This window comes from Labrus bergylta, chromosome 17, assembly GCF_963930695.1.
Source record: "Labrus bergylta chromosome 17, fLabBer1.1, whole genome shotgun sequence".
NCBI classification, from domain to species: domain Eukaryota; kingdom Metazoa; phylum Chordata; class Actinopteri; order Labriformes; family Labridae; genus Labrus; species Labrus bergylta.
Genome location: NC_089211.1, coordinates 986113 through 1011750, shown reverse-complemented (window position 1 = coordinate 1011750; position 25638 = coordinate 986113). Strand labels below are relative to the sequence as shown.

Here is a 25638-nt window from a genome sequence, read left to right as displayed (position 1 = left end):
ATGTATACATATGTATTTTAGATTAATACTATTTAATATTTCAGACAAATGCAAACAGTTATTGTCTTTAGATCTTTGTCTGTAGTTTGATGCAATCCATAATAAAGAGAGTCAGGATGAAACCAGAGGACATAATAATATAATGAAGGTGAAGTCAACTGTCAAGTTAACAACAAACAATCAGTCCTAAATGAGATCCTATGGTGACACAGTGTGCAAGAACACTTGAAAAAACTTGCTCTCTATGTGCACATAAAGTACAGTGGTTGGGGACTGTCTAGATTTATATTTACATGTATATAAGTATATATGTATATATATATATATATATATGTGTGTGTGTGTGGGGTTTTGTTCTAGATGGAAACTTTGTCATTGCATGCAATACAACAACATTCAACGACAACAAGCGTGTTTTTCACAAATGATCAGAGATTTTGTCAGAAAACAAATGAAACATTATATTGTATATTCTTTATGTTCTAATTAGAATATTGTTTCAATCAAATGTACACGTTTTAATTGGCCAAACATTTAACAGGGTGATATTGTATAAAGGAAGCAAATCCTCATAATTCAGAAGCTCGAACCAACACATGATTTGGGATATTTTTAAATGCTCTATGATCGTCAAAAATCTCATTAATACATTTTCTGTTTATTTACAAATCAAATGATCAGTTAATATTTAGATGCTTAAGCTCAGTATGGTCGGCTGCTTGTACCTAATGTAAACATGCTCCTAGTATCAGTCATGTAAAACTACGACTATCCGATATTAGCTCTTTGACATCTTGATGATATCCAACCTAAAATGATTGTGTGCAAAAGCTGCAAAAGTAAAAATCTCAGAAATCTGACATGACTGCAGTGCAAAGACTATTCTGTGACGGTATGTCTTCAAGTTATTTTTCAGGCAGTTCTTATATTTCCCAAACACTTAACAATCTCCACAATTTTCTGTAACTTTTTGTGACAGATCACATCTGCATGTGATCTCCAGCAGTGATGAAGATTCCTGGAAATCTCCAGCTACATTCTGTTGATATGATCTTGGCAGTGTCGTTTTTATGAAGCATAAACATTTCCTTCTCTGTTGCAGGCACTAAGATGGATGATAGATGAAGTAACATTTGAGTCAGAACACGATCGTACATATGCCACACACATACCAATAAACATCATAGACTTGTAACGCGAACGCACGGAAGATCAGTTGGAGATATTTTGATTTCTCGATCATTTGAGTACAGCTTAATTATTTCCTTCTTCCTTTCCACTCCAATCTTGTTTGACTGGAGTGAAACATTTAATCTTTTCTACAAATGAACTTTGTAGAGATTGAGTCCTAAAAGTCAGCACAGGGTTTCATTTGCTCCCTGGATGTGCATAAATGATTTGTTTGAAGTGTGTCTGAACCTTGCATCATAGGCTGACTACAACATTTGATTACCTAAAACTACATCACAGATTAGCAAATTCACCACAATGGCCAGCGTGGGAATCACTGTGGTCGAGTCAATATGAGAAGATTGAGAAAGTCTCTCACTGTCTTCGTGTTGCATTTCAAGAAAGGATTATTTGGTTTCAAAATAACACATTTCATTTTAACTCGGTGTGGAGTGACAGCCTCGCGCTGACAAGTCACAATATTTCATGGTTTAAAGGAAAGAAATGTCACACCTTTACTTCTACCTGCACTGACAAAACAGTGAGTGTATTTCTCTGAATTTCTTGAAATGTTGTGAGTGAAATGTCAGTTTAATGGTGGGGCGGAAAGATATGTATCGCTTGTTGAACGACAGCTTTTATTTTTTCTTGAAAATACTTGTGAAACAAAAAGTAACATTCTGCTTTAAATACACAGCTGTTTATGATACATTCCATCAGCTTGAGTTTATTGCCTTTTTTCAAGTGAATTGCAACAGGGCTTTTGGTTGCTAATTCAAGGAGACATTCATTTAGAAACCTTCTATTGTTCTCTCTAGCAGCAGACATGGATCCAAGCATCAGACTGCCTTTGATGTTCTTTCAGTGTTTCATTTCTGTTTCATTATCACCCTAGGTGTAAAGTTACAACTTCAAGTCATAGCATGGAATCAAGATAAAACGTTTTTAACAACACGTTTTCTCATTCACATGTAACATATAGATACATAGAAGCATTCTTCTGTCATGAAGTAGAATGCTGAGCTGTCAGTGGACTTTGTAAACGTTCCTGTTTTCCTCAATTATTAGTGTAGGTAATGTTACGGACAGATCTTTGGGTTTTAATTTCTATTAAAGAGCTGGTTGTGAACAGGAGGTGTTGTATCAAGTTTTATTGTTTTGGGTGGAAACTACAAATCCCAGTGGTGACGGCTTCTGGGGAAGAAGACAACACTATTTCCGCCCCAACTGTTGATGAGAGGCTGCCGACTGGGCATTGGACACACCTATGAAGGACATAAAGAGAGACGGTCTACAGCCAGCACGACATACTCGACACTCGCTCTTCACAACAATCCAAAAACAAACAAATAATCTGTCTGTAACAGTAATTGAAATGGTAAATGGACTTAATCGTTATCGTCTTCAGACTACTCAAAGCACTTTTACACTCCAGGTCACAACTACCCATTAAAACCATTTACACTCTGCTGGGGAAGCAGTGAGAGAAACTGTAGGTTTAGCGTCTTGCCCATTCTGAGAGAAAAGAATGAAAGAGTGATGAAGCATGATGGGATGAAGCATGATGACATCACTCTAACATTCAAACATATCAGTCTAAGTCATTTTCATGTATGTCATGTAGACCTGACCTGATCCAGTAAGCTCACTAACCTTGACAAAAGTTATCCGATCCAGAGTCAAATTCTGACGATCAGCTACGCAAGCTGCACTCATCTGACAGCCAGACAGGAGCAGTGCCAGAGCAGATGTTGTCTTTTTGTGCTGTGCCATCAGAGGAAATTGTTCCCATTTGTCATTGTTTATTGGGTTTTAATCACTTTTTATGTAACTGCTAGGTGACCCAGTCTTACCTTGGGAACTTAGAAAGGAAAATTAAAGGATATTTTATGAACCACAATTAGTTGCAAAAGGATGTTTTCCCCATTCCAAAAAAGTTTGTGTTGCAACATTTCTAGATTTAGTTTTCCCACGGTTCATTTTGCAGACATCAAGATATCAAAACAATGTTTGAAATGTCTGAAAATCAAAAGCAAGGAACAAATACTGCGGCAAATTCAAAGACTACTTTCAAAAGAGGAGAAAGTAGAATACAACTAATTACTTCACTTCACTCTACATATCATCAAAAAATGCAATTTCCTTTTCTTTCTTGTTTGTTTTTCATCTTTCATCACTGGAATCAAGTTTTGAGTTTTGCGACACACCTTTCATCTTCTGTGCATGTTTCTGCCCGCGTAATGTAGCTCTACACACTACTGTTCAACTGATGCTTTGAATGCACCACCAGATGTTGTCTTTGTCATAATGTGTTTTTAATCACCATACTTGAAGTCAGATGCCAGCAGGCAGCTTCCAATCCGATTTGCATCACTTGTTTCCCCTCATCTCTCCTTAACAGCTGAGAGGGCTGCAGGCATCAATCACTCTTAACTAGCCACGCTGTTAAACATTCCCTACACCAACTTCTTGGACCCCACAGACACTTGCATGCAACGGGGAGAATTTGAGAATTCACATTTTCAGGATCTGATACCTGATACACAAATCAGTGCCAACAGTGGATCATTCTAACAATGTGTCCAACAGTAACGTCTTTTGTACACATGTGCTAAGAGGTTCACACAAAAGACTTTGGGCTTGAATAATAATGAAAAACACATTGAGAGAAAAAAGAAAAAGTGTAACTGACAGAATCTTTTGCTTCCTACAAAGTCTTACATCCTTTAGTAAGAAGCACATTTGAAAGACACGTTACTTATGTTTGATGTCTATTAGGGTATCACTGACAAGTCATTAATTATAGAAACAATCAACTAATCAGATAATGTTTTGCACATAAGAAGGTTCTTATTAAGCTTTCAGCTTTTAAATGTCACACTACTCTTTAAAACTCAAAATATGCCATTAGAACAGCGTGGCTTTAACTTTCAACCCTGAAGATGAATGTCGAAGATGATTTAGAAAAGACTGAACTTCAGCCTGATCATTTAACTTCTCTCCTTTCATAGTGCCCCTGAACACACACACAGGACACACAAAGGACACTGTAGGAAATATGTTGATGGCAGTTATGTTTCTCTGAATTATTCCCACAACATCAGAAACCATCAGGAGGACGGTAAACATTTTCAAATGAGGCACAAAAGTGTAGCCTCGGTAGTTACTCAAATCTCCAGACACACCGAAAGGATCGGACAGGAAATAATGTTCTGTTTGCAACATCAAACAAACAGGTTGGCTATAAACATTTATTTACTTAATTTTCTCTGCTGGAATCCTCAGCTGTATTCTCTAATGCGTGCATAAACGGACACTAGACAGTCCATCATTTCTCTGGGCTTCATTGTGAATGGAACTCATAAGAATGATTATGAATCTGACTCTCTTGTTGTATGAGAGTGTCTGAGCTTCTGCATGTGTTTCTGAGCATATAAGACAGAAGGCGCACTGGAGCGAGCCTGGAAACAGAAACAAAAGTTTTTTGTCTCTCAGCCCTCTGTCCCATTAAAAAAAAACTCTGAATGTTTCAGCACATGCACTGATACTAAGGCTGGAGAGTAGGTGATCGAGTGCTTCCTCTAAACATCAGGAACATACCGTGCCAAACACTTTTTTTTGTTTTCAGTCCTCAAGATAGGAACGCGCCAGCTTTTCCACTGACCACACCTCATTTTTTAAACAAACACTTCTCTGGTGGAAGCGAGCTCATTGGCTTTTTAAACAACACGAGCGCAGGGCTTCAAAATGACAACTGAGTCAGAAGGAAACAAGGAAACACACCTGCGAGGCACATGCTGTACGATAGGGCCCTTCATGTTAGAATGATATACTCTTAGTGTATTTTGTATGTGTGTTTGAGTGTGTTTGCACGCTCCTTAATGCATTCTGCTGTCTAAGAGTCTATTATAGCAGACAATTGCTCTCTTTTTCTTTCTTTCCTTTCATCTTTCAAACATGAATGTAGCACTTCAAAGAGATGCTCCGGTGCTTCAGTCACATAGCGCTTCATCAGACAGGCAGAAAGAGTGCTGGGTCCATGGAAAAATATAATTACCCAGAGTGTAGACAAAAACAAAAAAAACTTAAGGACACAAATGTAAACCCCTTCATCATTCATCCCTTCATCATTGTCTTTGGGCGGGCTGTCTTGTTCTTGAAGACACACAGCAAATTCAATTCCATCTACATGAAGTGTACAAAAAAAGGAACCGAGGCATTACCGAGATAAAGTATGGATAATTGTTGTTCAACTGTAATCTTGTGCCATTTGATGCCAAATTTTAATCAAAAGTATTCATGTAATGCAGAGGGTTACCCTTCATAGTCAGGGTAAAGGCAGATGTTGCAAATAATAAACATATGGGAGAGACCTATGACAAATTAGACCACTGAGACAGTCTAATAAACACCAACAACCTCCTAGGAAATCAACATTTCTCAAAGGTATTGTATATACGATCACAAAGCAATGACAGCTGTCCTTGAAGAGTAGATAGAAAAAGACAGAAGTTCATGTATACATCTCTTATGTGATCTGCTCAAGGTCCTGTCCCTGGCCTGAAACGTGTTGGATGATATGTAGACATTGTGTTTCATGCTTTATTTTAATCAAACTTCAACACTGAGAGAAATGTTTGCAGCCAGTTCAAACCTGCATGTTGTTGGTACCCCTCTCACAAGGCTTCTGTGTTTGTTACGTCCAACAACATCGCCTGCCAAACGACGCTTCACAACTGTATTCATTTTTCTTCTTCTTTTTTTTTGTTCTGGGCTATAAGTACAAACTCCAGCAAAGAGAGACACTCAGCCTAACACTGATGTAAAACTAATGCTTTATCTGATGATTTATCATTACTGTGTTCATCAATCTTTCCCAGGTGTAGTAGTCTTTTTTATTTAAAAAACAGCTGTTTGTGTTGAAGTACTATAACAACTCTATTAACTGACTAATGAGCATACAAGACAAGCTAAAGGGAATTAAACGTGCAGTCGTTCCTTTTTACTTTCAAGGTTCTTTAATCCCATATACCTTCCAACCAGAGCCACTCATCTCTCACTTCTCCCCTCCTTTCTTCTCCCTTTGCTCTTTTGCTCCTTTAATTTTTTGCCCTCCTCCCCCCTCCTGTGCTCCCTTCCTCTCTCCACTGGCCTCTTCAAAGGTAAGAGGCCGTCAGCAGGACTTCAGTAGGAGAGCCACACCACGATCAGACATGTCAGCACCTCCATCACACACACACGTGTCAGCACTTGAACACACACACAAACACACATGTGCATGTCAGCACCTTTAACACACACACACACACACACACACACACACACACATTCACACACACACACATTCACACACAAACTGGTTCACATGTCATTAGGGAAGTCCACATGGCTCATATAAAAACCTGTCCAGCAGGAAGGGAGTGGGGCACAAAGGAAGGAGGGGGGGAGGTGAGGGTGAGGGAGGGAGAAAGAAGAGTGTGTCAGAGCAAAGATATAAGGAGAAGGGAGGGAGGAGGTGAAGGAGGAAGGTGTAATGGGAATTGGTGAAGCAGTGAGTATGGGGAAGGAGGAAGATGAGGAGGGATGTACAAAGGAGAGGAGTTCTGAGCATTACCAGTCGCTGGGGAATTTCAGCGGCCGTCACTGAAGGTGCTCTGTTTGTGAGTGTGTGTGTTCACTAAATCACTTCCTCCTGTGCAGCCCTGTGCCTGTTTTTACTGGCACAGCTCCCAACACCTTTCACATACAAACTACCTGTCGTTGCTCTCTGTGCTGCTTTCTTTCCATCAATCTGACTTCATGTGCTCTCTCCACCGCCTGGTGCCTCCTCATGTAATAACTACTTACATTTGCTGTCGTCACTCCTTTTTTGTGTTGAAATTATTAATCTGTTTAGCGTCCTCTCCCTGTTTCCTCTTGCTTTTTTAATTCTTCCTTTCTCTCTCTTACGTTTCTGTTTAAAAAACTAAATTCCTTCCCTGCTTCCTATCATGGATGGTGGGGAAATAGAATGAAAAGGAAACGGGAAGTTGAAGTGAGGTAGAGGGAAAAGCAAAGAGAAAGAGAGATTACTTTTGGCAGAGGGTTAAGAAAGAGAACCAGAGACACAGACAGGAGTGAGAGGAAACATGGTTACCAGATAGAAGCTGGTAGAGAGAGTGAAGTTACAGAAAGGGTCTAGAGAGAGCGATGATATGGAGAAAGAGGGGGTGGCAGATCACAGGGAGACAAAAACTACATGTAGGAGACTGGAGTGCAGATCCCACACAGAGTAGAGAGAGCGAGGAGTTCAGATAAAAAAAAGGCAGACACAGCACAGTGTGGGATAGTGGCAAGAGAGAAAGGAGAAGAGTGGCTGAGAGGGAGAGGAGTCTATACTCGGATCAATGGATGGTCTGTCCTCTGCAATGTCTGCATTTCCTCTGGCTCGCTCACACAATAAGGTCCTCTCACTAGGTCGAGGAGAGAGTGTTTATATGTGTGCATGTGTGTGCATGTGTGTCAGGAAGAGAATGTAATTCAGAGGGAAAATGACCCCTCTGCACTGTGGTCTTCCCTAAATATTAAAGGTCAATGGTTGAACTTCCAGTTGAATTTTCAATCAGTACAGCATTCTGCAGAGCCCCAAGGAAGTATATGTTATCTTCACAGAGAGGGATGTATCTCTGTCAGTCTGAATGACCATATTTTGACAACTTAAAGTGGTCATCAACGTGTTTGCCAGTGTATTAGCCCTGCTGACTACAGACAGTGATTCTAAGCCTTTCACCATCTGCTTTGCCAAACAGGCTGGAGCTCACTCGGGATACTTAATAGAAAAAGAGTCTAGAATTTGTATTTTTTTAAGCAAGTCAATGAGAATAAACCAAAAGGTGGAATTGATTGATCTGTTAACTATTTCCTATTTAAAATAAGTTAATCCTTTAGCTAAATAATGTAAAACAATACCTATGATAAGGGACCCAGGACCCCAGGTACCTTCTTTTTATTGCTTGTTAAATTGATGCATTAGTCCAAAATGCACAAATGCTGAAGATCACAAGAAGAAGATTACAACTGGAAGTGCAAACTTGATGGATTTGGATGACCAAATGAGCAGCTGCAATCTCTGCACATTGTGACACACTTGAAAATAACATAGGGCAGTGGGAATGCATAATTAGTCCAAGGAATACAAAGTCAGCAAAAAGAAATGCTGTTATTGGCTATGCACCAATATAGATGGAAGAAGTTTGATGTTTCTGTTTGAGAAAACTGGAACCATCATGTGTATTTCTCTGTTTATTTAGCCTATTGGATCATACAAAACTGAGGTGAGCATCTTGTTTCCAGACCAAAAAAAAATCATTGAGAAATTGATCAATGATGAAAAAAACAATATGTCAGCACAAACATTCTAATTAGTAAACACAGTGATTAAATGGGCAAAGGTGGATTTCTCACCAACAGAAAGTTGTGTTTTGACTTCATGAAAATACATGATCAAATGATAACAGTTTATTTGCTTAATAACTTAAAAATAACCAGTTTTGTCACAATTTGATTCTTGATATCTTGTTACACAGAGAATTATTGAAAATGTACTGGTTCCACTGTTCAACCTCAACCAGGCCTTTAGCAGTTGTACATGGTTTGAGTTTATTTCTGGAGACAGGTGATTTTCACAGACACAGACAGCAGACTGCTTGCAGGTTGCAAGGGCACAATAACACAAGGGTGTGTGGTGCTCTGGACCTGGACAAGGGTATCAACCTTGGAAGGGTGGGTGTGTGAGCGAGAGATAGAGAGAGACAGAGACGGAGAGATAGGGTGAGACATTAGGTGACGAGGCGTGTGCATGTGTGTCCTCCAGCAGCCGTGATGCATTAGTGTAACCTGATCCCTCTCCTCCCCTGTGAGCCCTAACCTTGAGTCAGACAGAGAGGCAGGTTCCAAAGACATATTCTCTTATAAATGAGGATGTTGCTCTTCATCACTGAACTTGTCCAATCTTAGATAACCTAGTCTGTAACAGCAGAAATCTGCTGGGCTTGTTGCAGTTGAGTGCCATTCATTTTCTTGTTTATTTTTTTTATTTTTTGTGTTTCATTATTAAGACACTGAATGTGTTTCATATACTTTCATGTGATTGCTTATATTTCATAAATGATTGAATATACACTTGTCTGTGGATGTTTATTGATAACATGTTTGGATTAAAGTGTCATAATGGTAACAAGTAAACATAATTCATATAATCCTCCACTTTCTTATACCAATACATATATCCCTAATGTTAACTAAATCCCATCCTTAATTCACATGAAACAGTCTAGTTTTCATGAATTGAGGCCTAAGCCCAATTATAGTGTAACAATCTGCATTTACATTGTCATTATTTGCACTAAATGTTTAAACATTTGTACCAAATCTAAATACACTTCATTAGAAAAGGAAGCACATGAAGAATAGGATTGTACCTCACCTGTTTGACTTTGACTTGAGTCTCCTGTATTGTCATTAACAATGGTTACCCACTGATTAGATTCAGTAAATCATTCAGTACAATTCTCTGTTAAAGTATTAAAACCTCCTTTTCCCGTCTTGCTACAATCAGATAAAGCATTAGTAAGGAAAAGAAGTTTCATTACATGCCTCTGCTTCATTGTGAAATACTGTGTTCTGCCTCAGAGTCATTTCTTTCATTAAGGAACCTGGGTCATTATTGGCCCAAGTATAACGAAACTCACAATTGAAATTATTCATCTTGAATACATTTAGTAATAATGGGTATAATTCCCCATCTTATTTCCCCACATTAAAAAATACTATTCCCAGAGCCCATTAAGAAACTTAATCATCACGGGCTGAAATACACCGCGGAAAGATAATTACAGTTGATGATATTCACAGATAAGTCAAGGAAGATCAGATGATTTTTTTTCCCTTCTTTCTTTTAGCTTTTACTTTCTGCAGTTTCTTCTGCAGCTTTTTGACTCTCAACCCACTGCTATCTGTCTCAGTTAAGGTTTTTACAGTGTTGGGGAGCCAATGATTGGGAAAAAAGTGTCAGAAGAAGAAAGAGAACAAGATAAAATGAGGTGAAACCAGAATAAAAAAAAACTATGAAAAGGTATAAAAATAGACTTGTGGGAGGCAGAACAGTAAATAATTTACAGGGTAAGGTCATTCGGGTTGAAATATTCATTATCAGTGTCAAGTCAAAGCTTTTAGATCTTGGAATACGTTTTTATTCTCTCCTCATTTGATGTTTATGTTCTGCTGAATTATGCATTCAAATGAATTCTATAAAGCCTCTTTGTTTGTTGTTTTTGTTGTTGTTTTGAAAAGGAGTTTCTCTTGCATAGTTCTAAAGCTTTCAGGGTTTAAGGTTTGAATCCCCAATGGAGTCCCCCAGTTGTAAATGTGAATGGACCCAGGACAATGTGAGGCACACTGGGAATGAACAGCAGGTATATTCTTGCAGTATTAGATCCAGGAAATACAAACATGACAGGTTGACATTTAACTTTAAGGCATTTAGCCGGCACAGTGCACAACCATTAGCTACATAATACTTTAACAAGACATGTGACATTTTGACGGACACTGGTTAGTTTAGGGATCAAATGTGTGAGATCTCTTATGGAATGGGTTCTCTGTTATAAAATGTATAGTTCTAGGTTTTCATACACAGAGCTCAGCAAGCAAAAGTTTGCTGTCAAGTCCAGTGGAGGAATGCTAGGTGCACGTTTGTAACATTACATTTTTGCATTTACAGATTTCCCAGTGCTCTTTCTTAAGCCTTCATCCGCCTTCTAACATCCCTCTTTTTTTCCTTTTGCCTCTTCCTTCCTCTCCTCCACTTCACTCCTTTTTCTCTTTGTCTCTCTATTATGTTCTCCTTCCTCTCCTCTCTTTGCTGGGTGTCCTGTTCCCACTCTCTCTGGGAGTAGCAGACCTCCTGACGGCTTAGTATTGATCCTGTTATCTCTCCCTCTTGCTATCTCTCTTTCCCTTTCCCTTGCTCTCGCTTTCTGTCTTACACACTCATACACACGCACGCACGCACGCACGCACGCACGCACGCACACACACACACACACACACACACACGCATTAGGGTGACAAGATAAAAGGGTTTGTATGCCCCAAGGCAACTCCAGCTAAACATGAGACCAGAGGCTCTGAGCCAGTGGTATATGTATCAAAAACAGAAACATTTAACAAACCCCAGACTGTGAACACATTCCCATATCTCTGACAGGAACAGTCTCCCAATTTCCATTAGATTTATTTACAACAAGCTTATTTTTAAGCTCCCTCCATGTGAAAAATCATGGATCTTGTTGAATTGCTGTGGTCGAAACATCCTTCAACTGTTGCCTCAGACAGCTTAAGGCAATCAGCACACTCTAGTCTGTGAAGGAACATTTCCAGATAATAATGCTATTTATAACCTTTGCCTTTGGGGGAATATTTGACTCTAACTGGAATAAGTTCCTTGTTTTCCTATAAAAGATTGTTCGAGCAAACCCGTCTTGGGGACAGTCTGTAATTCATGAGTAAATAAAACTAAAACGTTGAGACTCAGGTCTGCTTTATACCCATTATTTTATCTTCAGATTACTAACGAGGGACTCAAAGATGTTTTTTTTTAAATCACAAAGTAGAGGGTTTGCAAGTAAAACAAAAACACAAAATTGAAATCACCAACACAATGCCGAAGCAATATTACTCACATGCACACCTGCATGACTTTCAAATATTTCAGAGTTAGAGCTGTTTTGCAAAACAAAGGAAAATAAGGAGGGCCAAAGCATAGAAATAAAATGAATACATTTTACAAAATAATGTTGATGTGAAAAAATAAAGACTATGTTTCTCTGATTTAAAGTCTGACTGTCACAAACTTAGCTAAAGATATGTTGTAACCCCAATGTGAGGATATTTTGTGCTGGCAAACACTACACACTCATCATCCTGACAAAGCAAGAAGCATAAGGGCGCAATAGGCAATCTGTAAGCATGCCTAAGCACGCTTCACCCCTAAAGTCCAGTTTGTTTGACTAGTGTGAGTGCTCCGATCTGTGCTCAGGCACGATACACTTCCTTGGCCCGGCACGCTTGGAAGAGGTGTGCTTCAGCACGGTACACTTCATGGACGAGCACAAGCACGGATACACAACGTGGACAGCCTTCATTATAGAGAAACCCTGCAGTGTTATGAATCTGACTAACGTGACTCAAAATAAAAAACAATATCAAACAAATACATTTGACATTTAAAATGTATTTTAATGATCAGATTCTGTTTTTATTGCCAAGTACATTTACACATACAAGGAATTTGACTTTTGTGTTTTGGAGCAATAACTCTGACCTAATGTTAATGAAATTTAGATTGCAACCTTTCTCTTTTCCTTCTGGCATACGTAGAATTTAAATCATGATGCTTTTGTTCAAAGCAACTTTCATCAGAGTAGATACCTGCATTTCAGATAGAAATACAAGGCATAACCATGGCAATGGTAGTCTCATGCCATATCCACTGCACCCCAAAGCTAACAAGGCTGTCAGGAATCAATACCTGGCATGAGAAACGATGTGACTTTCAGCTGCTGTGGCCACATCAATCACACTATTACCATTAGCTCATCTCTAGACACCACCTTGGGCTTTTCTCCCCTGCCCTCCATCCTCTCTCTACTTCCATGTCACTGTTTTCCCTCTCTTCCTCTTCAGTCTCTTACTAACTCTCTCCTTCTCTCTCTTTCCCCCTCCTCTCCACCTCTCCATGCTGCTCAGCGGATGCCCCTTGTCACAGCTCCTATTTCAGCCTTCTGAAGTTTCCTAATTGATCGCAATTAGAGCCACAAAGGGATAGGGTGTGGGGGAGCAGACAAACAGTAATGGGGAGAGAAAGTGTCTATGTATATATGTGTATGACAGAAGATCTCAAGGAGAGAGAAAAGAGAGAGAGAGACAGTGAGAGATTCAAATCAATGAGCCTGTTTTGAGAGTGGTTGTATTAGTAACTGGACTACAATAGACCACATACGAGGTAATAGCACAAGACACAGGGGTTATTACAGTAACACAGACAATAAGGGACACAGCTAGTCACCCGTAGAAACAACACAGAGTAGCAATGAAAGATAAGTGACACTTAATAAAGGCTAAGGCACAAAGGGTTTAACACAGAAAGCATTTTGCCGAACACAATTGAGTGTAAAAAAGCAACACATGCTTGTAAATGTCCTTTTGGCTAAAGCGTCTTTTGAGCTGTGAACTCTGCCAGTTTCAACGCACATCACAGTACACTGCACCAAAAGTTCAAAGTTGAATTTCAACCAGGTTGAACTTAGGTTGCAGCAGTCTCTCAACAATGTGCTCTGCTGCAGTTGAGCATTGCTTGATACATGGAAATGCCGTTTTTGCACACCAAAGGCATTTGGGGGAAAAAAGTGTTTTGAGATTGCAGTGATGCTGTTGTTGCTTTGAGTATGAATGGGTTTTAAGTCTATCTTCTAAGTGTTAAAATAATCCTTTAATCTGCACAACTAAAAGTGAACAATCTACATATCTGTTTTTGTTTAAAGTAAGATTATTTCCTAAAAATATAGACACATTTTGAAAAGATCTCTTCTTGTCTTGTCATCTAAAATAATTTGCCATATTATATCGAATATATATATATATAAATTGATGTGATGTGAGACTGCTTGTTGTTTGTCTGCCTCCACTGGTTTCTCCTTCTTAAGCACATGTGGTTAAGAATCAAACTTGTCTTTCAATGAAGGAGGTGGCTGTGGCTCATTTGGTAGAGTCATCACCTCTCGACCAGAAAGTTGACAGTTCAATCCCCAGCTGGGCAACATGTCAAATGTGTCCTAGGGCAAGACACTTAACCCTCCATTGCTCCTGCTGCTTTGTGGCAGTATATGAATGGGATTAGTTACTTCTGATGGAGGATACTACATAGCAATCATCACTACCATCAGTGTGTGAAAGGGTGTGACATGGGGTGTAAAAGTGCTATGAATAATTGGAAGACTAGAAAAGTGCTATAAAAGCTCAAGTCTATTTACTACACTTACACTCCTATTTTTTTGTCAAAGTAGTTTCCAGACATAACTTTTCCTGGTCACAGTGGATATGGTTGTGCTAGCCTTTTGGAGATATGACTTAGTTAGCTCGTAAAACAGTTGTTGCTGTAATCTGGCTCCCTAGGCGAATATGTGTTGATCAAAAATGAAGCCTTTGCTGGAGAAGTTACCTCTGTATACCGTTTATTAATGTCAGTTCTGCGAACACAGAAAGCTTAGTTTCACATGTAATGCTAAATGAGATGTACTATTGTAGCCTTAACAATGTGTGCACAGTTGCAGTAGTATTGAGCATTTCTGTAATAATGACATCAACAATGAGTAGCTTACTCGAGTACTAGTCCCTATCCCTAACATACCATAATCTGATAAAGTGCACGATGGAAACAATAGCTTTCCTTCTTTCATTGCAAAAACAATGAACACTCTAGCTTTTTTTTTTTTAATACCACTAACACAGGCTTACCTTTGCTATGTATCGGTTGTTTTTCAATGACACTGAAATAGATTTTTTTTTTTTTTTTGCTAAATATTATCTGCTTCAACTCTTAATGAACAGTCAGATTGGTTTTTAACAAGAAAAAGGATTGGTTTGAATAAAGCCTAATGAAAAACACCTCACTTGGCATGGCTTGAATAGCTTGTGATTCTTGAGAGCTAAAACGAAAAAAGAATTGAGGGTGGAATGACACACAGGAGATAGAAGAGATAGGGATGAAATCATGAGAGGTTGATTTCTGTGAGAAATGTTGCAGACATGAGTGAGAGAGACAGAGAGCAAAGGATTTGTAATAGAGAGATAGAGAGACAGAATGACAAAGAGGAAGAATAACAATAGTGCCAAAGCCTCTTCCATCCTCCTTGCAAACGTCCCTGATCCCCGTTTTTCTCTCATTTAAATTCCTTTCTATTGTCATTGCAATCCATGCCTAACCCCCCACTGCCAGGCAAATACACACACACAGACAAACACTCACAGACATTAGAGTGCACATGCATTGACCTCCAGCAGAAGCCAGGGCGATCCCAGGGAGCCAGGCTCACACATCTTTGCTAATCCCTATCAATGGGCACACACATGCACACGCTCACTGTGTTTGCTGGAAAGATAGGCTCACGTTTCCCCAGACTACAGATGTCAATGTGACCCTAGCCATGCTAACATGGGTGTGGAATAGCAAGCAGCTTGTCACCAAGCATCCAGTGTCTTGTCAGCTACACAAGGCAAGACAAACAAGTGCACTCACTTGTGCCTTACCAACATGTATGGCCATATTGTTAGCCTTACTGTGTTCCCTGCCTTACCATGGTCAACAGTGTTTAAGACAAAAGTACACCGGCTTTCCAACAATGGCCTCTTATAGCGAGACTGCTTAGTTTATCGGGCAATGCCTTCAGAGCTGTCTAACAGGGCTTCTAAAGAACATATTGTCAGCATGGTCAGGACACGACTGGGTTAATACAATTCCTTGGCTTATTCCTTGTCAGCACTTCTAGGTCACAGGGATGGCAACCAGCACTGATCTTAATATTGCCTTGTCAATGTGTATAGGCTAAATCTGGACTGTCAAAAGAGCCAATGACAGAGATAGTAAAGTGATGCCTTGTCTGGATGGTAAGGAAGGACAATGTGTTGTATTATTACTTGCCTTATCGATCCCGTTTCAACAATACCAGTCAGAGATTAAAAAAACAAGGATACCCCAACTGTTGCCTCGACTGGGGACAGACTTTCATTGAGAAATGTATGTCCTTTCTGCCTCTGGAATACTATGCTTTTGTTTTTGTTTTGTTACATAAAGCTGAACTGGCCTTGAAGAAATACAAGTCTTGAATGTGTGGGCTTTTTGTAAATGTTTATTCTTCTGTGTATTCTATGATACATCCATCCAGAATTCTCAGAAAAAAATAGTTTTTATAATATTACAATAGATTTAATCAATAAAAGTTATTTAGTCGCCTTGAGATACATCTTGAAAAAATGTACTGTATCCCTATGCTTTCCCTATAACTGGGTTTTTGTTTAAGAACAAAAAAACATACTGAGTGCCTCTCTGGGAAAAATAAGGGTGTTTTAGAAATTACAGTAAAAACAAAGGAAATACATATCTTGAAGCCTCACATAAAGCGTGAGCACTGGATTGGTATCATATAATCTCGAATCCATTAGGGGAGACATTTTTTTTACTTAACAAAGAGACCCACAAGCATATCCACACGATCACAACCTCGCACACACTTGGTAGCAAGAAGCTTGCTTGATTAACTCAAACATCGCTACATTCTAAAAAAATCAATCTTTTGCCTAACTGCAATTGCAAAACAAATCAGGCTCTGGAACAAAGAGCATTAAAACAAGAGGGCATTCTCACATACACACAACAAGCCCATGTATATGTGTAAGTACTGCAATAGATAAGAGTTAAAGGGAGTGAAGGAGACTGTGTAAAGGTGATTCTGGCGACAAGGCGACCCCAAGGGATCAAAGCTCATGGTCTCCAATTACTGATGGCCCCACTCACACGCACATGATGCATATGTTGTACAAGTGTAGATGACATGGGGGGGTCTACAAAGCTATGAGCCGACCTGCATGCCAACAGGACCAGTGTGAGGAAGGTTTTATCCATGAGTGTGGTCAGTCATACTAACTTTTTCAATCCAATGAGAGTATGATGCATGAGGTGACAGCAATGTGGCCAGATAGAAAATTGAAATTGAAATGCATTTGGTGGAAGAATTTCAACAAAGATAGCTTTTTTCCAGATGTCTTTTGGCAGTTTGTTATGTATTATATGGAAACACTAGTCTCAGTTAAATTGTATGTATTATCCTCCTGATTGGGAACGTCATGTTCCAAGAGTAATTCAAAGTACAATGTCAATATATTTTTGCCAAAAATGCTCCAACCACACAGTTATAATACATGATATATAGCTAAAACAATAATCTACAACACACCACCATGTCTACCAAAGAAAAGGCAAAAGTGCCAATTCCAGAGTTCATCAAAAGAGGTGAAAAACTTTAAGGTCAGAGGAAAAGTTGACATTTCAATTTGAAAAGGTCATGCTCTCCATCATGTGTTCTCTACACCATACCCTATCATAAATAAATATGCTTGCCTAGCCTACTTTCTGACTTCATTAATTCATAAAAAAAAGCTGCTAGTACAATAGTGACCTTTAAATGCACAGTAGAAATGTGCTTCAATTGAGAAAGTGTTGACAACATACCAGCAATATCAGGAAACATAAAATGTGAGGAAAATTGTTCTGTCTGTTTGGAAATATAAATTCTTCATTTTTTTCTAACTCAGATCACTGTTAAAACATGAAATAGTCTATCCAATAATACAGTTACAAAATTAAAGGCCAATACTGTCACATTACATTAAATAATGGATATTGTATCATGACTGGAATAAAATGACTTCTGATATAATGTATCTCTCATTCATTTGACATCTTTCTTACCCTTCAACAAACTAATAGACCTCTTACCCTCCTCCACTCAATCTCCTGAGTCTTCCCCATTTCCAATATATTTAGTGAGTTTGTACATCAGTTCTATTCAGTTCATCATGACATATGCCTTACTGGAGTCAAAGATCCCATTGGGAAGAAAACGTTTTTGAATAGTCATGACAATGTGAGATAATACGATATATGGTATAAAACTGTATAAAACCCTTATAAACACATCAACAAAACCACCTACAGTCATTGTTCTCAAGCACCAAAACAACACTAAAACATGAAATAAACCAGATGTTTGAATGTTTTTCTGATGTTTGACTTCCTGTCCTGCTCAATCTGTACTGTGGTAAATTGATGCGCCTTGCTCAGGTATCCGGCAAAAATAGAAGTCTTGCATATCAGCTGTAGAGGGCTCTGGACTGGACTCCAGCAGTCCAGAGCCCTCTGTGATGCAGAGACATAGCACAGCGGAGCCAATGGAAGCACACACATTGATAAAGTATAAACCTCATCAGCTCCGCTGCCGTGGTGAAGCGGAGACTGACCGAACACGCATCTGGTGGAAATTAGCAGTGTAGCTTCTGCAGGTTTGTAGAATCTGTTAAGATCGCCACAGTGACATGGGGGGAGCAAATGAGAAATGCATTCCCCTCCCTTATGAACTATAGTCAATCTGCATTGAAGCATGGCACTAGAATTTCCCTCATCCAGCTGTTGAAAAGGCAACAATTTTAATTTTCTTATTTTGAATTAAAATATCATCCATTTTTTATACTAGTTATTTTTTAAAGGCAGAGTCAGCAGTTTTTTCCTTACAAAATGAGTATAGACTCATGCAAAAGTAATACCGCTCAAGCAGCACTTATGGGTCTCCATACATGTGTGGTGGTGACTCTGCAGAGACCCTGTCCTCTGACTGTAATTTGATGTTTTGGTTGATGAGGGATGTTTCTGGTTGGGGAGTGGGTGTATTTCCCCCAGCCATTGGCTTGATTCAAACCAGTGAATATGACGGAGGTGGATGTAGCAGCAAGAAGGAGAAAATATAATCATAGTGAGGCGGAACAGCGAGCAGATAAAGCTTCAAAATGAGGGTGAATCTTCTGTTGGCTTTCAAGCGTGGACGCACCTGCTTTCTGTTTATAACAAACACAGGGGCTTCACTTGTGCAAGCCTGCTAAATTATACATCAAATGTATTAGGCTGATTGTGAGGAAGCTTGTAGTGTAGCTTCAGGAAGTAAAGGTACACGCTAAAGTCCTGCAGTGGGTGAGCCCAGGAGAAGAGCTGAAACAAACATGTCTACTGACACCACCTTTAAGATCAGATGCAGAATTACATTTTGAAATGTAAATGAGGGTCATTCAACTCTAGCTCCAGGTGTTTGTTCATTAAAGTATGGACACATACTATTAGTGTTCAAAGCGTTGCGACAGGACTGTCCTGTAAGAAACCTAATAGTCTTGTCGATATGGATGCATGGCTGCGGCCTTCATGGAATCTGGATATCTTTCTACGTGTGTGTCCATTCCGTCTGCGTATTTCCTATATTAGATCCTTAAGTGTCTGTGGGCTCCGGTGTGTATTTGCATGCCCATATATCTAAAGTTTTGGTATCTGACCGGCGACTTGTGCATGACGCAGGCATTTTCTGGACAGGGGAACCCTATCTGCCTCTACAGGGTCCTTTCAACACCCGCCACCACACATGCACAAACACACATCACACATCCTACTGCTGACACTTGCATGTCACCACGGCAACCAGATCCAGCCCAAGACGTGTTCCTGACAGAGAAACAGAGACCACAATACACGCAGGACACAGGTTCTTTGAACACAGGGTTACCAGCAGCTGTTGGGTTCCCTTGTTGATTCAAATCAAACACAAAACGTGACTGGAACTATGAACTGTTTGATCGCATAAGGTGTAAAAGTGAAGCTATCTTTATATTAGTGTGAGGGCTATTTAATGTACAAAATGCTGCAGATTCACTGCTTATATAGTCGATTAGGAAAACAACACGAGAGCAACATTTTAGTCCATAAGAAAAACCAAACAAGTTTTAGCAGAGCCCTGGTGTGTGACACTACAAATAACAATAGCAGAAAACTAAATACAAGCACAACTTAATATGAAAGAAAATCATAAAAATGATTAAATTGTAGCGTGTCTGAACTGAAGCAAAGTCAACTACAGTTTATAACAAACAAAAAAATATAATTCAACTCACCTTTGACAGGAGGAAATATCAGCACGATCCTCCTCTTCACCCTGTCAAAAACAACCTGGAGTTAGTATTTACATCCACAGAAAAGCATTCGAGTTTGGAATGTAACAATCTGAAATAAGAATAGATTTGGCAGTAAATGACAGTAAGACTAATCCTCTAATTTGTCGACATCTTGGAAACTGAAAATGAAACTAAAAAAGGCTAAGACTCAGATTACTATCTAAAATGTGTTATCCATCTTGGAGTGGAAAAATTAAGGGACAAAACCATGTCAAAAATCATGACCTATTTTTCGATCCCCTCCTGCTCTATCAATCCTCACACTGACAGTCATCACTTATATTCTTCCTTTGACTATATATTTTTTATTATGTTATTGATGGTGATAATGTAATCTCAACATTTGCACCCCCTTAGTGCATTTGTATGTGACTTTTATAATGCATGTCCTTCTCTCCATCTGGTTTCTATTCACTCCACCTGCCCATCAGTCTGCATCAAGGGACAGGTGAGCATATTACACGCTTTTCACTCTGTTACTACATATTCTTATATACACACACCAAAACACACACCAGCTCTGTTTCATGGTGACTTAGCATGCCATGCTGTAAAACGCTTGTTACTACATACACGTCATGCTCATGACGAAGTAGTCTAGTGCAAAAACCTCCCAGTGCTGGGACGCCTGATCTTTATGGACTCCATTAAAGACTTCAATGCTTTTTTTATCCTCCTTATTTAATCATACATGGTTTATGTTACATAAAAATTGTTTTAAGCAATCTCTATTATAATATTATCTCCAAGAAATTAGTCTCAACTCTGTACTACAGTTAAAGATTTTTTTGTTTGTTTCCATTTTGTTGGTGTTTTTCACTTTTCTCGAGGTATCAGTGGCTGAAAAGACTTTCTTAATATTACCCAAACACCCTTCCTGTCTGCTTGGCTGGAGGAGAGAAAAAACAGTGAAAGTGGGAGATTTGGTGATGCTGCCATGCAGCAACATTGCAGAACGTGCTATCATGTGAAACATCACCTTTTAGAAGCTCTTGCTCTCTTCTTGTTTGTTCCTCCTCTGTGTGCCACTACCCTTGTCTCAGTCTCCCTTACTCCCTCTGTGCCTCTACACACACACACACACAAGCACAAACACATTCAAACATTTTCCTCTTGTTTTCTCCTGTTTCGAGACCTTGACACCAGCTGTACTTTTCCAATTCAGCAGTTCCTCAACTCTCCAGATGACGCAAAGATATTTCACACAAAGAAAGAACACAGAAATAATAATAAAACCAAACAGAAAAACAAAAAATAGGCCAAAACAAAACCAAGTCAATCAGCAAAAACAAATCCCACTCGCCGTTTTGCAGTTCCAGATAGGGGGTTTGACAGTGTTAGAGGGCTGGACTAAAATTATTCATGAGAGTGAAAGCATCATTATGCAAGAAAAGAAAGGGGAGAACAACATATACAGTTATCACAGACAGAGAAAGTAAAAGAGATAAAATGGGATGGTGAACAATTACAAACTCAGCATGTATCTTTTCATCATCACCATACAAGGGCTCATGGCTGATCCATAGTCACAGATATCATAACTCCTCATTTAATCTCAGTTGTCAGTGATACTCAGTCAAAGCACTGTAGAAATGCTGCATTGAGGGATATTTTCACTTCAGTGGGCATGCAGCCAAATCCTAAAGAGATCTTTAAAAAGCATCAGTGTTTTCACAATGAAGCTTCTGTGGCTCAATGGTAGTGTTGGGGCATCGATCCCTGCAGCCCCATGTCGACATGTCCTTGGTGCAAGACATTTAACCCTGAGTTACTTCTGCTGCTTCGTAAGTGGTATGTGTACTGGCGGCCACTTTATATATATTTACATATCAGCCTCAGCCATCAGTGTGTGAATGTGTAGGTGTTACCTGCTGTTTGAAAGTGCTTTGAGTAGTCAGAAGACTAGAAAAACACAATACCATTTATCACCTGTAGCTGTAAAGGTGGCGACCCGGGCCAGGGTGTCATTGAAATTCATGACCAAATTGAAATGTTAGGTTATCGATTTATATAAGGTCAGTTTGTATATTTTTGTGTTTGCTCTCTAACTTAGTAAAGTGGCTGTTCACAAGCTACTTTAATCTGCACACCTTACTTCCTCTTAGTTTTACTATCACACACACACACACACACACACACACACACACACACACACACACACACACACACACACACACACACACACACACACACACACACACACACACACACACACACACACACACACACACACACACACACATACATACCAGCACCTCTTTTATCTGCCTGTACGTGTCTTATCTTTTGACATTGGGTTTATGATAAGCAGCACTTTTTATAAAGAAGGCCTAAATAACACAACTCAGGTATTCCATTATCAGGTGATATACATGACTGGACGAGGCTTTATAATAAGGTAGCGTATGGAAACGATCCAGCAATCAGTGTGCACAATGACACAACAAACTGCCCAAAAATGAGCAAAAAAGCGGTGTGAGACATTTCATTTTTCAAATCATCACACCTGGAGGACGTACAAAAACACCCCTCTCTCTCTCTCTCTCTCTCTCTCCATCACCTGCAGAGCATGTGTCTGACAATATGGTCATCTAGTTCTTAAATCACAGAGGGCGATCTTAAATCAATTAAAAATTATACTTAGGCATTATACTTAGGCAGAGCACCCAATTAGGCTATATATGGTCTATGTGATCGTGGTTTTACATACTGATGCAGGGGACACAGTCAATGCAACGTTAAACTCTAAACTATAGGACTAACAGTAAAGATTATATTCACAGGCCGTAAAAAATCACATTTCATTCATGCCCTGTAGGACGGTATAAATCCACACTTTATCAGAAACTCATCAAGAAAATGAATTTAATATTTTTTAATCATGAAAAATGTTAGCGTTGTGAATGTATGTCGTGCTTTCGTTGACTGTGAAAAGACTTTCCCACCTTAATGATCTGAGACCAACTGGCCTTTAATTAGCAATACAAAAACAGTTTATATGTCTGGTATTGAACATAGGATGGCCTATTTATCCATTTCATTAAAAGCACATGTACAGACATTTGAAAAAGCAGCTCAGGCTTTCGGGTTAACAGAATTTGCAGCTTGCCAAGTCAATCAGCCCTTCATAATGTTCTTTAAAAACAAATGTTTTCAAAGCATTGTAATTTTTCCAGGGTTCATGGATTACTGCCAGGATTACTTAACAAGGTAATTTGCACAAGCCAAAAACTGGGATTGCACGTCTTAATTTGTCTGTTCCAGTTAGTCTATCACTTCAGCTTTTAGGAATGAGGTCTGACTGTATGTCTTCAGACTCCTTAAATAACTTTACACATCATCACTTGTCCATTTTTTAAATCTGAAGAATAAATGTTCTCTAGCTTTGGTCTTACAAATCTCATATTCAGGTCAGACAGAATGTCCGCACAGCAAAGTACCTGTTATAAAATACTCACACATTCAGCTTCCCTTTTTAAATCTAGGACACCATCAACAAACATTGAGTGTTAACATCACCCAGCACAAACAAACCAAAAATAAACTTGCAGAAATGAAAGGTTACCCAGCAGAATTACAACTTTAAATCAATAGTTGAAAGGGTCCTTGGAGTCACTAAACTGAACATTGCACAAAATCCACCGTGAATCCAGCCAGCATTTTCCCAATTCCCCCCTTTATGCTTTGTTTCCCTGCCTGTTCTTTTAAAGCTTTCTATTATTAGCAAGCCAGGGGATCAGGTTAAGAAGATGAAGGCTGTAAGAGCACATAGAGACAGAGGATTTGACTATTGGCTACATTGGGGGTAAAACCACTAAGGGTGACCTGCCAGTTTATTTGGAAACATTTACCAACTACGTTTATAGAAAATGTAAATATATATGTTCTATAAATGAAAAGCTTTATACGTCGAAAAATAATATAGATGTGGGCTGAATCTCCAAACAAAACAGTGTTCAGAATAACCTAATGCCACTACTATTTGTGCTAACTAGCTTATTCAGTTAAGAATATAGTTACTTTACGTGCAATAGCCAACAAATACAGTCCATGAAAAGTTTATTGACATAGATTTGGAGAAACAATATCATCTGCAGTAAACACACAGGCTGAGGATCATTCAGGTGTGAGACATTGTGACTCAAGTTAAACAACAACAATATAGTAGAATATAATGTAGTTTTATTCTGTGTCCACCGCCAACAATAGTTCTATTCTCATGAAGCACCGAGCTAAACAACTCACTTCTACTGAACTCAGAGAGTCCGGTGCTGCAAACAGCGGAGACCCAGACTCGTAGCTCTGGAGACAAAAGAGGATCCACTCCAGACAAACGGACAAGGCTTGATTATAATCACCGCCAGCTCCATGGTCTGTGCCAGGACCAAACAGACTGATAGACAGTTATGTTGTTGACCACCTGCTTCATATAAACGCTTAAGTCTGTTGCCTTTAGCGAACTAAATGATAAAATACCTACATATTGAAAACAACGAGGTTGCGTAGAATTTGCTAATTGTTTCCTCTCACACTGCCACAGCAACTCTTAATAATGGGAACATAAATATTATTAGCAAAAATAAATGTAACACTAAAGTCACTTTCCCAGTAGTTAGGTTTATAAAGCAGCAACTCAGTTAGTAACTCAGTTACATTTACAACTGGTTTGTGCAACTGAGAAACAATTACTTCATCTCACACTTTGAGAGAAAAATAACGGCGAAAATCCCGAAAAGCAAGATTTATAGAGAGACAACAATATAAGGATGATAAAGTAAGGATGTAATAAGTGAAAAGAGCAAACTGGAGGCTGAAAGTTCAGGCAAGGCTCATAATCTGCTTCATAACTGTCCTCTGACATCACTGCAGCAGATGCTTTATCTTGGATGCTCTGTCTGTCTGGGGTCTCTCTGTCATACTGTAATGTAATGAAAACAGAGTGGACGCAGTGAGGAGGGAAGAGACGGATGATTTAGTACAGCAATGTTCATAAAGAGGGAAGTGAGTGAAAAAAAAAGGTTCTGTACTAAAACAGAAGAAGGAAAAGCTACACAGTGGAGAAAGAGTATTCTTGGCAAGATACGTGTGTGTGTGTGTGTGTGTGTGTGTGTGTGTGCGTGTGCGTGTGCGTGTGCGTGTGCGTGTGCGCGTGCGCGTGCGTGTGCGTGTGTGCGTGTGTGTTTTATGCAGTCAAGAAAACATTTTGTAAAAAGCTTTTGTAAACGTCACTTCCAAATTCCTTATGTACATGAAGAATTCAAGTGAATATATTGTGTTTATGAGCAGCTCTGCTTTGTTTACTGAATTGCGACCTTGGCATGGACTGACATGGTCATCAAACTACAACATCAAAATACAAATATGCTGGCTGTGAGGTAAAAGATGGGATAACTTTATGTTTAAATTGAAAGGCTTGGTTTAAAAGTTTAAAATGTAAGTTCTTGTAACCGCATTGTTTTCAGTGTCCATAAAACACACTTATTGGGCTTATTCAACATCCTTTAGAACTGAGTATGCAGCTAAACCCAGAGAACAACTACATTTTTTAATAAGGTAATAATCAACAATGGAAAATAATACCCAGATGCATAGTTTGGAGCTAATTAA

At 39.1% G+C, this 25638-nt stretch overlaps 1 protein-coding gene across 3 annotated transcripts in view; it reads right to left on the bottom strand.

Annotated features, from left to right (window-relative positions):
- cntfr (ciliary neurotrophic factor receptor) overlaps window positions 1–25638 on the bottom strand; it is a 220850-nt gene that overhangs the window by 167048 nt on the left and 28164 nt on the right. For all 3 annotated transcript variants that reach the window (XM_065965866.1, XM_065965867.1, XM_065965868.1), the window contains exon 2: window positions 19972–20012. The gene's annotated coding sequence lies outside the window, so the exon portion shown is untranslated. The remainder of the gene's footprint in view (window positions 1–19971; window positions 20013–25638) is intronic.